General features: G+C 57.6%; 1 pseudogene; it reads left to right on the top strand.

Moving 5' to 3' along the window:
* Positions 1 to 8,386: 8,386 nt before the first annotated feature.
* On the top strand, positions 8,387 to 11,533 carry LOC141748023 (kelch-like protein 10; annotated as a pseudogene).
* The last annotated feature ends 1,418 nt before the right edge of the window (positions 11,534 to 12,951 follow it).

Below are 12,951 nucleotides of genomic sequence, written 5' to 3'. Positions count from 1 at the left end.
GTTTTCCCTCCTGGCTCTTTGGGCGTGGGAGCAATCTCTGGACATACAGAAATTTTTGAGGCCAGCCCTGGGACAAGTGAGAAAGGATGGTTTTGAGGCTGAAGGCGGCAGGTAAGCCCAGAGCCCCAAGGTCTGTGGGGCTGTGGAATTCGCATAATGAGGTGAAGTCTCTATGCTCAATAAGCAATTAAGGCTGGCTCTGCTATCTCCTGTGCAACCCAGGGGAGTGAAGGCTTGTCTGGCTACCACAGGATACATAAGCAATGGGATAGACTTGGGGAGCCAGCTTGTTTTTCGTCAGCAGAGACAGTAAAATCAAGGTAACAGAGACTTTGTGTAGTTCTTCATTTCCTTGAGAGGGTACCATGCCTGGTAACTGAGCTTTGCCTCATTACCTGTGAAATGCATAGTAAAGTTGACACCCCTGTATATTCTAATGAAGATTTTAGAGATCACGCTAAACACATATGAGAATAGCACTCAACTCTCCACCCAAATAATACTACACGTCACCTAGGGGAGGGAAACCTTGTAGTTTTGTGGATAAAAGGATGGAGAAAATGACAGTTAAATTGGGAGAGAAGGACTGCGTTCTCTTCCTCCACCCCAGAAAGGGACGCCTTTCTGGGCAACCGCTGCGCCTTTCACCCTTTGGTGAATGTTACCCTGGGTTGTTGTACTATCGCTATTTTTGGCTAGCAATATTAACCTTAACTAATTAGCACTATTGTAGTTAGAGAATTTATCAACGGCAAACTCGAATCTGCAACTGTTGCTCTCAATAAAATAACTGATTTTGATTATTTGTGAATCTGATTCAGTGAAAGTCCTCTGGTGGGACTCTGATAGTAAATCAGTGAAAGTCCTGGGATTCTGACAGACAAATATCGAAACTACACTTCTTTTAACGTGACACATTGTCCAGGGACACCTGCTCCAGGCGAGCCTGCTGGAGCAGATGTTGGAGCAGGCCACCTCCGCACATCCACCAGTTTCTTGTCGTTTAGACAAGGAGTCCATCACCCGATGTCCCCACCCCACGTGGGAAAGGGAATGGGGAAAAAAACACGGAAACACAAGGGCTGAAAGAGAAACAGATTTAATAGAAAAAGTAATTCACATGAAGAACACTAAAGACCCAGCCCTGATCCCCCTCCCAACAGAAAGTCGACAAGGATTCCACTCAGCCCCTTCTTTCAGCAGGAAGCTGTGCACTGTCAGCGGGGTACAGCAAGTGTCGGATGCTGCGAGCGCTACGGCTTCGGCAGGAAGGGAAGGGCGCAGGGGTCCAGCGCCTGGGCAAGAAGTTCTCCAGATGGGCACCATCAAGGGAGAGAGAGAACTATCACTCAAACCAGGGCACGGACTCAGTTGGAAGGGAGAACAGCTCATTTTATTCTGGACGTCGACTATGGAGGGCCCAGGAGTCCCAGCGCTTCAGCCAGTGAGAACCCATCAGCACCTGCAACGACAGAGTCCAAAAGCTCTGCTAAACCCCTAGAGGCAGGAGGAAGCAGGGTTTTGTTGCCCTCTCTTTGGGGAACAGCGCTGAGGAGGCATTGTTTACGGCCCAGAAGAGAGAGCTGCTGCTGGCGTTGGCTGCGGGATGGCTCTGGCGCCTTCTCCCCACGGGTGATGCCTTAGAGGCCCCTGTGTGTGCAGAGGTGTTCAGTGCCCCTGTGCCACGCGGCAGGGCTCCATCGGGAGCCCCTGGGGAGCTGCCGTGGAGTTCTTCCCAAAGCCTGCATGGCACCATCCCTCGCCGCCCCCTGACAGCCCCTTGGAGCGACTGAGAGCAGTGTTCCCCGTTGGGAAAGATGGGCAGCAGAGCCTGGTACGCACCCGGCCTTCTAGACCTGCTGCACCTTCCTGCGTCTTCTCCTGGCTCCATGCGCTAAGGCTTTTCCTCTCTTCCTCCTCTTCTTTTCCAGGTGGCTTTCACTCTCCTCTTCCCAGCTCTGTTTTCTCTTGCCTCTTCTTCTTTTTGCCTCATCCTGCGGAGAGCCTGCAAACCTTTCCATGCCACAGCAGTGTTAGTTTGGGAAAGCCACCAGCCCGCCAGTCAGTTCTGATTTTAAGTAGAGGCAGCTCATTTTACCTTCTTTCTTGGGAAAGCCTCCCCACTTCTTCTGGGCACCCCGGGGAGCCTGCCGCACTCTCGGGGGTGGTTGGAGGCAAAGCTGGAGGTGCCTACAAGGGAAAGGTTGGAGTTGGCCAGTGGCCAGAGACGGCCTGCAGTGCTGAGCGACCGTTTGCCAAATGGCTACCTTAGCTCTCCAGAGGAGATGCCTTTGGCTGGTTTGGCTCCGCCACGTTACACACACTCCCCCCGCCCCCTCCAAGAGAGAGACTGGATGAAGCTCTGAGCAAGCAGGACCCAAGGCAAAGCCCTTGGAAGCTGACAGCTCCTCCCCTCTGTCTTTTTCTAGGCCTTTTGTAGGCATCGTGTTGCATGAAGCCCGTGTGTAGTGTGTTGGAGGAACAACCTTGCCAGTTTGCCCTCCTAGGTATCCCCGGGGGTGGGGGCATAGCCCAAACACATACCAGCAGCTCTCCTGGCAGGCAGAGGCACAGCAGCGACTTGGCCTCATCAGCAACTGTCCTCCTCCACCAGATGCGCTCTCCCCGTCTTTGGGGACCTGACATACCTCTCCCATTTCAGACTCCAGCACTGCATCTCCCTCCGCTTCTGCTGCCGCTGCAGGGACGCTTTGCTCTTCCAAAGGCAGAGTGAGGAAGAAAAAGCACGGGCAGCACAGTGCCTTCTTGGAAGTAAGAAGCCGCTCGAGCCAAACCCACCCCAAGGCCTGGCCCACTTGTGTTTTCAGCCCCCCGGTGCCCTGTCTGCAGGCTTCAGCTCATCTGGCAGAGCAAAGCCTCCATGCTCCCAGAGGCAGGGGCCAAGCAGGGGCCAGGGGCCAGGCGGAGAGGAGAAGGCTTGGTGCCCAGCCCCGCCAGAAAGGATACTGCAGTTGCTGGCAGCCCCAGCCCCAGCCCGCCAAGAGCCTCAGTCTCTCCTCTTACCTCTGCCTCTCTGCGGGGGGGCTGGGAACTCCTGGGCTGCTGCAGGGGAAAGGCCGGCCATCTCCTCCCCAAAGATCTCCCTGGCGCTCTCCATCAGAAACTCCACCAGCGCCTTCACCTGCACACATGAAAGTCGTGCTCTCAAGCCTGCTGCCTGAAAAGGGACCAAGCAGCCTCTTCCACTGCGCACCCTCGCCTCTGCGCAGAAGGCGGACGTGGCTGTGGGGCTGCTCTTGCAGGCAGTGCCCCCCCCAGCACTTGATGCAGAGAGGAGGCAGCCAGGGACCTCTAGCAGAGCAGCCCTGCTCTCCTGGTCCGGGAAGGCTGCAGGCAGCTGGTGGCTACAGCCTACCTTCTCCATGACCTCCAGCATGGCCTCCAGCGGGAGCAGGTCCTCGTCGGGAGGGCTCAGAAGGTTGGGCCCGACGCAGATGGCCAGATTGCTGCAGCTCATCCTGCTGGTGGCTGCGTTGTGCCCGATGTGCCGCAGGAGGCACAGCAGCCGCTTCAGCAGGACGAGATTGGCTGCTGGCAACTTGTGGGCCACCCTGCGGGAAGGGGAACAACACTCGTGGTCCTTACGCAGCCGTTGCCCACAGCCGTCCCTTGCCAGGCTTGCCCAAGGTGTTGCGCAGCTTGCCAGGGGCTCTCAGGCAGCGCTCAGGGCTCCTGCTCAGCAGGCAGGCTGCTGCCCACACTTACGCTTTCAGGTCTTGCACCTTCTCCTCCCTGCTGCCCTTCTCCATGGCTGCCATCCAGTCCCCGTAGAGGTGGGTCTCCAGGAGCTTGGTGGGGATGCTTCGGAGGAAGTCCTGCACGGCCAAGGTCTCCAGCTGAGCCTTTGGACACCGCAGGCCAGCCAGCAACTCCTCCAGCTGCAGGTGGGACGCGCTCACCTTCAAGAGGACGGCCAGCAGCAGCGCAGGCTGGCTTGCCAGCTCCACCTCTGCGCCGTGGTCCAGGGCCTCCCGCAGCTGCCGAAGTGCTGTCCTGCTGGCAGCTCTGCGGAATACGCCCTCCGTGGCCGGCCCTTCCTGCTGCAGGACAGCCAGCAGCTCCTGCAGGAGAGGCAGGAGGAGACTTACTGGGCTGAGAGCTGTCTTCCCCCATCTGGCAGTGGCCAGAGCACCGCCCCACAGCCGGCCCCTTGTGGGGGACAAAGAGCCCACTGCCCTGAGCCCGCAGCTCCTGGGGACACCCAGCGCCCCTGCACAGGAGCACCGGCAGGGCTGGGGGCCCATCTCCAGGCTGGCTTACCTGCAGGGGCCGGGGCAGCATGCCGTCCTCCCCGCAGAGGGCTGCCGGGGGCTGGCCAAAGAGCCTCCTGCTGCAGCCGGAGCCCGCCTGCCCTGGCGCCTGGGCAGCAGCCGGGATGCGCCGCAGAGCAAAGGGCCAGGGCAGCTCCCTCCTCCTCCTGCTGCTGCTGCTCCTGCTGCTCCCTCCTGCTGCAAAGGAAAAGAGAGCCAGAGCCCATCAATGCAGAGCGCTGGGCCAGCGCTGCCACAGCCTGCCCTGCTCTGCAGAGCCGGCATGCCAGCGGGACAGCCTGGCCCAGCCCTTGCCCTGCCCTCCTCCACGCCGTGGGCAGCAGCAGGGGCTGCCTGTCCCCGCACAAGCACGTCTGGCGGCTGCTGCCCAGCGGGGCTCCTTGCTCCTCCAGCTGACCTCCTGCCTTGGGCTGCCCAACCTGCATGGCGACACTCAAGGGACAAGCGAGCATGCCTCAGACGCTGGCAGGAGCTTGTCTTTCTTTCCAAATCTCACCCGTTGAGCGGCAAAGTCCCCCGCCGTGTCTGGACACCACCGTAGCAGGCCCTCGCTTGGCATCCGCCTCCGAGAAGCAGGCTGCGCTTAGAGAGCAGCCCTGCAGCAGAAAGGGCCACCGGTGAGCTGCCAGCCAGCACCAGCAGCCCGAGCGTGGCAGAGCCGGGACCCTCTGCCCCACGCGGCAGCTCACCTGCCAGCAGCGCCAGCGAGGACATGCCAGTGCTGCTGCTGGCTCCTCAAGCCGCTCCGCTCCCCGAGTGGCAGTGTGTCACCCTCCCTCCTTCCCGCACAAGCTCCCCCCACTGGCCGCGCATCCCTGGCAGCCCGGCACAGCCCGAGGCGGGTGAAAGGCAGCCCTTCTCACCTCTGCCTGGCCCTCCATCAGCCTCTCCAGGCTCCTGGCATTCAACGTCCTCCACTGGGCAAGAGAGAAGGGGTGGCAGAAGGTGAGCAGCGATGCCTCTGCTGCTGGGCTGCGGGACCGGTGCTCGGGGACAGAGCCCTGAGCAGAGAGACACTCACGGCATGGCGGCAGCTCAGTTCCTTCTCCAGGAGCTGGAGCGATGGCAGGCAGGTCACTCGGGCTCTCCTGGCTCCTTCGGGAGTGCTGTGCGCCAGCAAGGGAGCGGGAGGGAGCTGGCTGAGCCCCAGCCCGCCTCTGCTCTCCTGGGAGGCAGCTCTGCCTGCCGGGCACCTCTCCCCAGCTGGGAGCCATGTTCCCCCATGCGGCGGCACCCAGAGCATCCCCCCAGCTTACCCCAGCAGGGTGCCCACCCACAGCTCCTTGAGTGCCCGGGCCCTGCAGAGAGAGAGGAGGAAGGGCATTTCTCTGTGCTCTGGGGAGCAAAAGGGGAGCAGGGGATGCCAGACCTGGCAAGGGCCCCTCCCTGCCTCCCTCCCTGCCTGCGTGCTGCCCGCTCCCTGCCCAGGCTCTGCAGGCAGGGCAGAGGCCATTCCCAGCATGGCGTGGGCATGCTGGGGAAGCTCTCCTGCCTGCCCATGGCACACAGCACCACCACTCACCCAAAAGTGGCAACACAGGAGCCAGTGGGCCAGGCGAAGATGAGGGTGGCAATGTCTTCACGGCTGCCACCTTCGTCCTCCTCCTCCTCCTCCTCGCCTTCCTGCCCCGCTGCCTCCTTGCCGCCGCTCAGCACCCACAGCTGGTCCAGGGCCAGGCGGAGCTGTGGGCGCAGGCTGGTGCCACGTCTGCCGAGAGCAGAGGCAGGAGGGGAACTGGAGGTGGCCGCCTGGGGCTTCCCGCGGGCAGAGCCCTCTCCCCCAGCTGCCCTTGGGAGGGACACTGGGGCATCCAGCCCCAAGGTGCCAGGGCCTGGGGCTGGGGGAAAGGAAAAGGAAAAGGAAAAGGAAAAGGAAAAGGAAAAGGAAAAGGAAAAGGAAAAGGAAAAGGAAAAGGAAAAGGAAAAGGAAAAGGAAAAGGAAAAGGAAAAGGAAAAAGGAAAGGAAAGGCAGCTGGGCTGGCAGGGTCTTACAGCAACTTGGCAATCACCAGCTCCTCCTGGAGCAGGAGAAGGCGCCTCTCGCTCCTCTTGCGGCCCCGGGTCAGCTGCACGTACACGCTCAGCACCGCCTCAGCCTTGGTGAGAGCCTCCCTGCGCAGCAGAGAGCAGCAGGCATGAGCAAGGCCGCTGGTGCAGGGCCCGGCCATGCCCGCCTGTCCCCGAGCCGCGGGGGGAGCCCACCTGGAGCCACAGCAGCAGTTGGCCTGGCCCATCCCGCCCGGGACAGGAGGACCCTGGCTCTGCTCCGCCAAACCCTGCCTCCTCCCAGCGCTGCTGCGTGCCAGCACAGCTCCGTCCTGCTGGCGCTGGTGGCTGCTGGCTCCAACGGACCAACGGTCCCAGGCCAACAGAAAGTGGGAGGGGCCCTGGGGGGGCCTGGCCTGGGGGTTCTCTCCACTCTGCCCATCTCTGCCTTGCACTGGGGAGCCCCGAGCAGGACACAGCGGCGGGCAGGGAACACCTCCCTCCACCTGCTGCCAATGCCCCTCGCCTTGGCCTTCAGCGCTGCTTCCTGGCCTCCAGCCAGACTTGGTGCTGCTGCTCAGCACCCTCTGGGCCGGGCCAAGCAGCCGCTTTTCCAGCCACGGCACAGCCCCTCCGCTGCTGTCATGCTCTGGCTGCATGGGCTTAGTCCTCCCCAGGTGCAGGACCCTGCGCTCGCCCTTCTTCAACTCCATGTGGTTCCTCTGCCACCAGCTCTCTAGGAATGGGAACCTTCATTCAAAAGCCTTTATTCTACCTTCATTCAGAACCTTCATTCTACTGGACCTTCATTCAGGAACCCAGGCATCAGGATCAACACAAGAGAAACTGGCAGGGTCCTCCTTAGCCACGGGCCATTGACGCAGCCCCAAGCCATTGATGCCTCGGCTTTTGCCCTGAGCGTGACAGCTGGGAGGGAACACCCCATTGGTCAGTTTGGGTCACCTGACCTGCCCAGGCTTTCCCACAGCTGCCAGCCCTGCCCAGGGGAAACACGGCAGTCCCTGCCCCTGCTTGCCCCAGCAGGCAGTGTGGGCAAGAGGCTCTCCCTGAGCAGAGAGCTGGCTCTGCTGCGCCCCAGCCCAGGGCTGGTGGTTGCTTGCATGCAGTCCTGAGGCACAGCTCCCTGTTGCAGTGGCCTCCCCAGCCCATCTGCCAGCTCCCCGGGCACTTGAGGGTGCAGCCCAGCAGGGCCCGGCGGGGACTTGGGCATCTGCACTTTGCTGAAGTGTTGCCTGAGCGCCTCCTCTGCCAGCTGAGCCCAGCAGATCCTCTCGCCTGAAGGGAAGCTCTTCTCTGCTCCGGCCTTTTGCCCAGGTCTGTGGGGCCTGGCATGTCTGGAGGCTGCTCTGGCTGGGACCCTCGTGCCCCAGGGGGACTGGCAGAACCTAGAGCAGCCTCAAGCGCTGCCATAGGCGAGTGAAGGCCAGGAGGGTTGTAAAAAGGTGCCAAACAAGTCCTGAGCCTTGAGCGTCTCATGAGCGGAATGATGAGAATTCTTCCCAGCAGCTCGTGCGGGGCTCTGTTTTGCAGCTGTGCTGAAAAGAGCCCGGAGAGCCCCAGGATGCGCTAGTTCTTGCAGTGCTTGCACGGCACCGAGGGCTTTTCTGCTCCTCAGACTGCAGGCCAGAGAGCGTGCTGGGGGTGCCCAAGAGGCTGGGAGGGGACAGAGCGGGGACATCTGACGCCAACCGCCCAAAGGGATATCCCACACCCTACCACAGCGTGCTCAGCAATGAAACTGCGGGGTGTAGTGGGGGGCGAAGGTTGGTGGGGGCTGCCCTTGCTCGGGGCCTGGCTGGGCATCGCTCGCTTGCTGGTCAGCAAGTGCTTTCTTTTGCATGCCTCATTTTCCTTGGGCTTTCTTTTCCACTCTCCTTGTTTCTAACCCACCAGTTTTCTCCTTTTCCCCCTTCCGATGCTCCCCCTGCATCCCACTGCGCAGGAGCGAGGGAGTGGCTGTGTGGTGCTGAGCTGATGGCCAGGCTTCAACCACACCAGCCTGTGAGCAAAATCATTCCTTCCCGAGGGGGAGAGGGCTCCCCCTTCCTACTCCATCACGCTGTGGGCGTCCCCTCTATCCCACTGGCATGCACGAGAGCCTCAGGACTTTGGCCCGCGTTCCTCCTCATCAAACCTGGAAATGGCCACTGAAAGGATTTTGGTGTGTCTAACGAGAAGAGATCCCCTTTAACACTGGAGTGACATTTCCCTGCGCTTCCTTGCTTCAGCTGCTTAGAAGGGTATCGCCCATCCCACTTGTGTCTGGAGAACTGAAATATGGGTGCCAAAAAAGATTGCTCAGAAAAGGAGGTGCTGCCTGCAGAGAAATAAATGTGACCGACACCAAAGAGGAGATGTCTGCACCCTCAAAGAGGCGGTTTGGCCCTGCGGCCTGCAACCCTGTTGGGGAAAATTGGAAACACGAGGATTGGAACCCCTCCCAAAGTCCATCAAGGGCATACAATGCCCCCCAAAGCCTCCCTTTAACCATCTAATAGACCGCAGGATCCTCCTAAATCCCACCCATGGGACCCAAAACCCCTCAATATCCCCCACAGGGAACCCCAAATACCCAAGGGAACCCCACCAAGTTGCATAGACCCATACATGTCGTCAGATGTGGCCCTATCTGCTAGAATTGTGTCTTTTCTAGAGACTGCCAGTGGTATTGAATTTTTTCTTATTGTATGGGATTGAAAATGCAAATACTAAATGGGAAAACGATTAAGATTCTGTTGCAGTTCCTGTATTTCCAACAAAACTTCCAATCCTGCTGTATTAGTGGCATTTTTACTGGCGTTGGTGGAAGGAGGTGGTTTGTATTTTCAGGTTCCATTCAGCTTTCTGGCTGGCTTTGCAAAACTGACTTAAGCACGTGCACTGAGGAGATGTGGGCCTTGAACCTGGTAGCGTTGCTGCTTCAAACCGCTAGCTCTTGAGAGAGCTTCTGTTAAATGCAAGTGTTGTTCAGGCACCAAGCCTCCAACGCGAGGCTGGCAAGCATTTTTCTTTTCTAGCTACGGTAGATGCTCACGGCAATAATGACTTACAGTAAGCAGTATACGCTGCTACTTGTTTTGAAAGCTTGCTTTCTCTGTCAATTTTCCTCTTTCCCAAATGTGTCTTTCCTCTTCTTTGCTTTCTTTTAAAAGCTTGGAGTCTTTTATAGATGGTTCCTAGTACTGTGTACGTCTTTTATTTCATAGAATCATAGAATCATGGAATCATTTAGGTTGGAGAAGACCCTTGAGATCATCAAGTCCAACCATCAACTCCACTCTAGAAAGTTCTCCCTTACACCACATCCCTTAACACCACATCTTAACGAGTCTTAAACACATTCAGGGATGGCGACTCCACCACCTCCCTGGGCAGCCTATTCCAGTGTCAGTATTTCCTCTCCTGTGTGGAAGTCCACAGAGCCCAGGGACCCCACGGCTCCGCCCCACAGCAACATGGACCGCCAGGACCCAGACCTCGGCCCCACAGAGGGGCTGTGGAGGGGCTCACGGCCGGTCCCGGTCACCCCCACGTCTGTGATGTCATTATGGGGCCCGTTCCAGAGCCACCGGACAGGCAGGGATTCCACTCTGATGTTGGAGGGAGGGCAAGGACTAAGTGCTATAAGCACCCCAGAGAGAAGCATCTCCCAGTGCCTCAGGCGTCAAGGTGGGCCATAGCTTGGCTCGCACCGCATACTCCTCCTCACGCAGGGAGAGGAAGATGAGTGCAGTGGCTTGCACCGCCTTCAATGGGTTTTGCCCGGAAGGGAAGCTGGGCGATGGGATCATCAGCGTGGACGGCATTGAATTCATTGCTCACAAGATGATCCTCTGCAGCTGCAGTCCGTACTTCAGGTGAGTGCTTGAAGGAGGAGGGGATGGGGCCAAACAGTATTTCCTGCTCTGTGCCACACTGTGCCTTCGTGTATCTCCAGCGCTTCCCTCGGCACTCACACTCTCCTCCAGCAGTTCCCCCTAGTGCTGGTACCTCCCCGGACACCAAAATTCATCCACAAGCTCAGATCGAACAGCAGCGCTGGAAGTGGTGTCTGGCGAAGCCCCAGATACGGTGCAGGGCTGGGAGCGTGGCCAGCCTGGCTGGTCTGCTGCCAGGCGGGAGGTTTTCCTTCCCCACACACCGTTACTCTCTGGTGTTCTTGTTGAAGCAAGGTGCCCACTTGCCCTCTGGCTCCTTATTAAAACAACCGGCTAGTACAACTTCCCTTCATAAAACTCCACGGCCTCCCAGCATGGCTACTGCTAGTGCCCAAATTGGTGCCCGGGGAAGGAGGCACAGGGGATAATGGGGTCAGGGTGTCACACAGCAAGGCTGCTTTCTTCCCCAGCACTGCTTCGTGTTTTTCAGGGCTTTGTTCTCCAGCAACTGGAGCAATGCCGAGAGGAAGGTCCATAAAATCCCTGGCACTTCCTCTGAAATGATGAGGCTCCTTATGGAATACGCCTACACCGGGACAGTGCCGGTCATGGATGACAATGTTGAAAGTTTGCTCATCGCGGCAGACCAGTTCCACGTCCTGGACATCGTCAGACTCTGCTGCGAGTTCTTAAAATCCTAGCTGTGCTTGGAAAATTGCAGCGGCATCTGGAGATTCACAGGCTACTACTACTGCCCTGACCTGCGAGAAGCAGCCCATGAGTTCATCCTGCATCACTTCGAGGAGGTGACCAGGGTGTCCACAGAGTTTCTGGCGCTCTCCTTCAATGACCTGGAACGCCTGCTGGAGAAGGATGAGCTCCCGATGAAAGAAGAGGCCGTGTTCGAGGCTGTTCTGAAATGGGTTGCTCATGACCTGCAGAACAGGAGGCAGCACGTTGTAGTCTTGCTGGGCAAGGAAGGGTGGAAGTGTGGACAGAAGGGATTTTTTGTCTCTAAATAAACTCAGCGTTACTGACAGTTAAGACTTTGCTTAAAACCTTTGAACTCATACGTGCACAGTGGTATGAATTTGTAGTCCATGTTCCCTGTACTTACACGTCCCTCATGCAAATCTGCCCATGCCATTTCTATCATTTTCATAGGAACTAGGTTTTCATCAGTGTCCCGGAAGGTCCTATTGACCAGCTCTTTGAAGAGCTGGAAGTTTGCTTGCCTGAAATTCAGGGTCCTGACTTTACTCTTCCCCTGACGCCCACAGCCCTCAGGACTGTGAACTCCACCAGCGCCTGACCGCTGCAGCCCAGGCTGCCTCCAACATTGATGTCACCCATTAGCTCATTTGCATTGGTGCCCTTCAGGTCCAGTATGGCCTCTCCGCTGGTGGGGCTGTCTATTACCTGGCTCAAGAAGTTATCTTCAAGGCACTCGGCTCTGGGAGTCTCCTGGATTGCCTACAGCTCGCCGTGCTACTTTTCCAGCAGCTGTCGGGGTGGTGGAAGTCCCCCAGCAGGACGAGAATCTGTGAGCGCGATGCCTGCTGCTGTAGCTGGAGGAAGCAGGCTTCGCCAATAGGATCCCCTTGATCGGGCCGCCTGGAGTAGACACCAACCCCAAGGCTCCCTTTGTTGCCTTGGCTCTCTAATTCTTACCCATAAGCTTTCAACCTGCTCTTGGCTATTCTTCAGAGACAGCTCTTCACACTCTACCCGTTTCTCGACCTAGAGGGCAGCCCCTCTGCCCCCGCTTCCTCCCCTGTTGCTGGCCATGGATAGTCACACTCCAGTCATGGGATTGGTCCCACCAGGTTTCAGGAATGGCAAGTAGGTGTCAGCTCTCTAGCAGCACAGCGGCTTCCAGCTCCTCCTGTTTGTTGCCCTTGGTGGGTTGTGGGGTTGTGCGGGGGCTGTGGGGGGGCTGGCTGGGGTGGGTTGACGGGGGAGTGTGCTGGGCAGGTTTTCTTGGTAGATTTCCTGGGAGGTTTGCTGGATAGGTTTGCTGGGGACGTGATCTGGGCGGGTTTGCTGGGTAGGTTGGTTCAGTAGTTGGCTCGATAGTTGTCTCGGTAGTTGGCTGGGTAGTTGGATTTGGGTGTTTTTGGGTCAATTTTTTGAAATCAATGTGCCTCTCTAAAGCGAGTGGAGTGGTATTTACCTGGTCGTATTCTGACTGTATCATTCTTTACCTTCGCAAGTCCTTGTTCCCTCCTTTGGTGGTTGCCCTACTGATGAGAGCAATCATCTCTTCTCTTAGTTTTTGTTTCTCTAGGCTAAAAAAGCCAAATCTTTGCATCTCCTCTGAAGAGAGAGGCTTGTCATTCCCTTGATTAGCCTGTTTGGGTGGCCCTGAGTATATTTCTGCTTCCATCCATCTTTCTTGAGCACAGATGACTAGAAATAGCGTGCAGTCTTGAGGATAAGGCCTGACAAGAGCTTCGTATCATACCTTTATCAATTTCATCGCACCATTGTAGCATCTCTGGGTCAAGTGGCTCAATATCTGTGATCGGTCAATAAGCTTTATTATCCTCATTTTTTTCAACCGGATGAATCTTTTTCCTCTAGAACACCAATTCATCCCCACGCTTTTTTGTGGGCGCTTGATTTTCCATCTCTAAATGCCTTTCGTATGGGTGGCACGGTTATTTTAGAAATTCTGAACTTTGGAACTCCACTTGCACACCTACCCTGACAGTGGTGTCTGTGGATGCCGTAATGCATCATGGTGTGTTCCTTTATGACTAAAAGTTGCCACA

Source organism: Larus michahellis, chromosome 8 (assembly GCF_964199755.1).
Source record: "Larus michahellis chromosome 8, bLarMic1.1, whole genome shotgun sequence".
NCBI lineage: Eukaryota > Metazoa > Chordata > Aves > Charadriiformes > Laridae > Larus > Larus michahellis.
The sequence above is the reverse complement of the archived record's forward strand: the minus strand, read 5'-3'. Positions and strand labels throughout refer to the sequence as shown.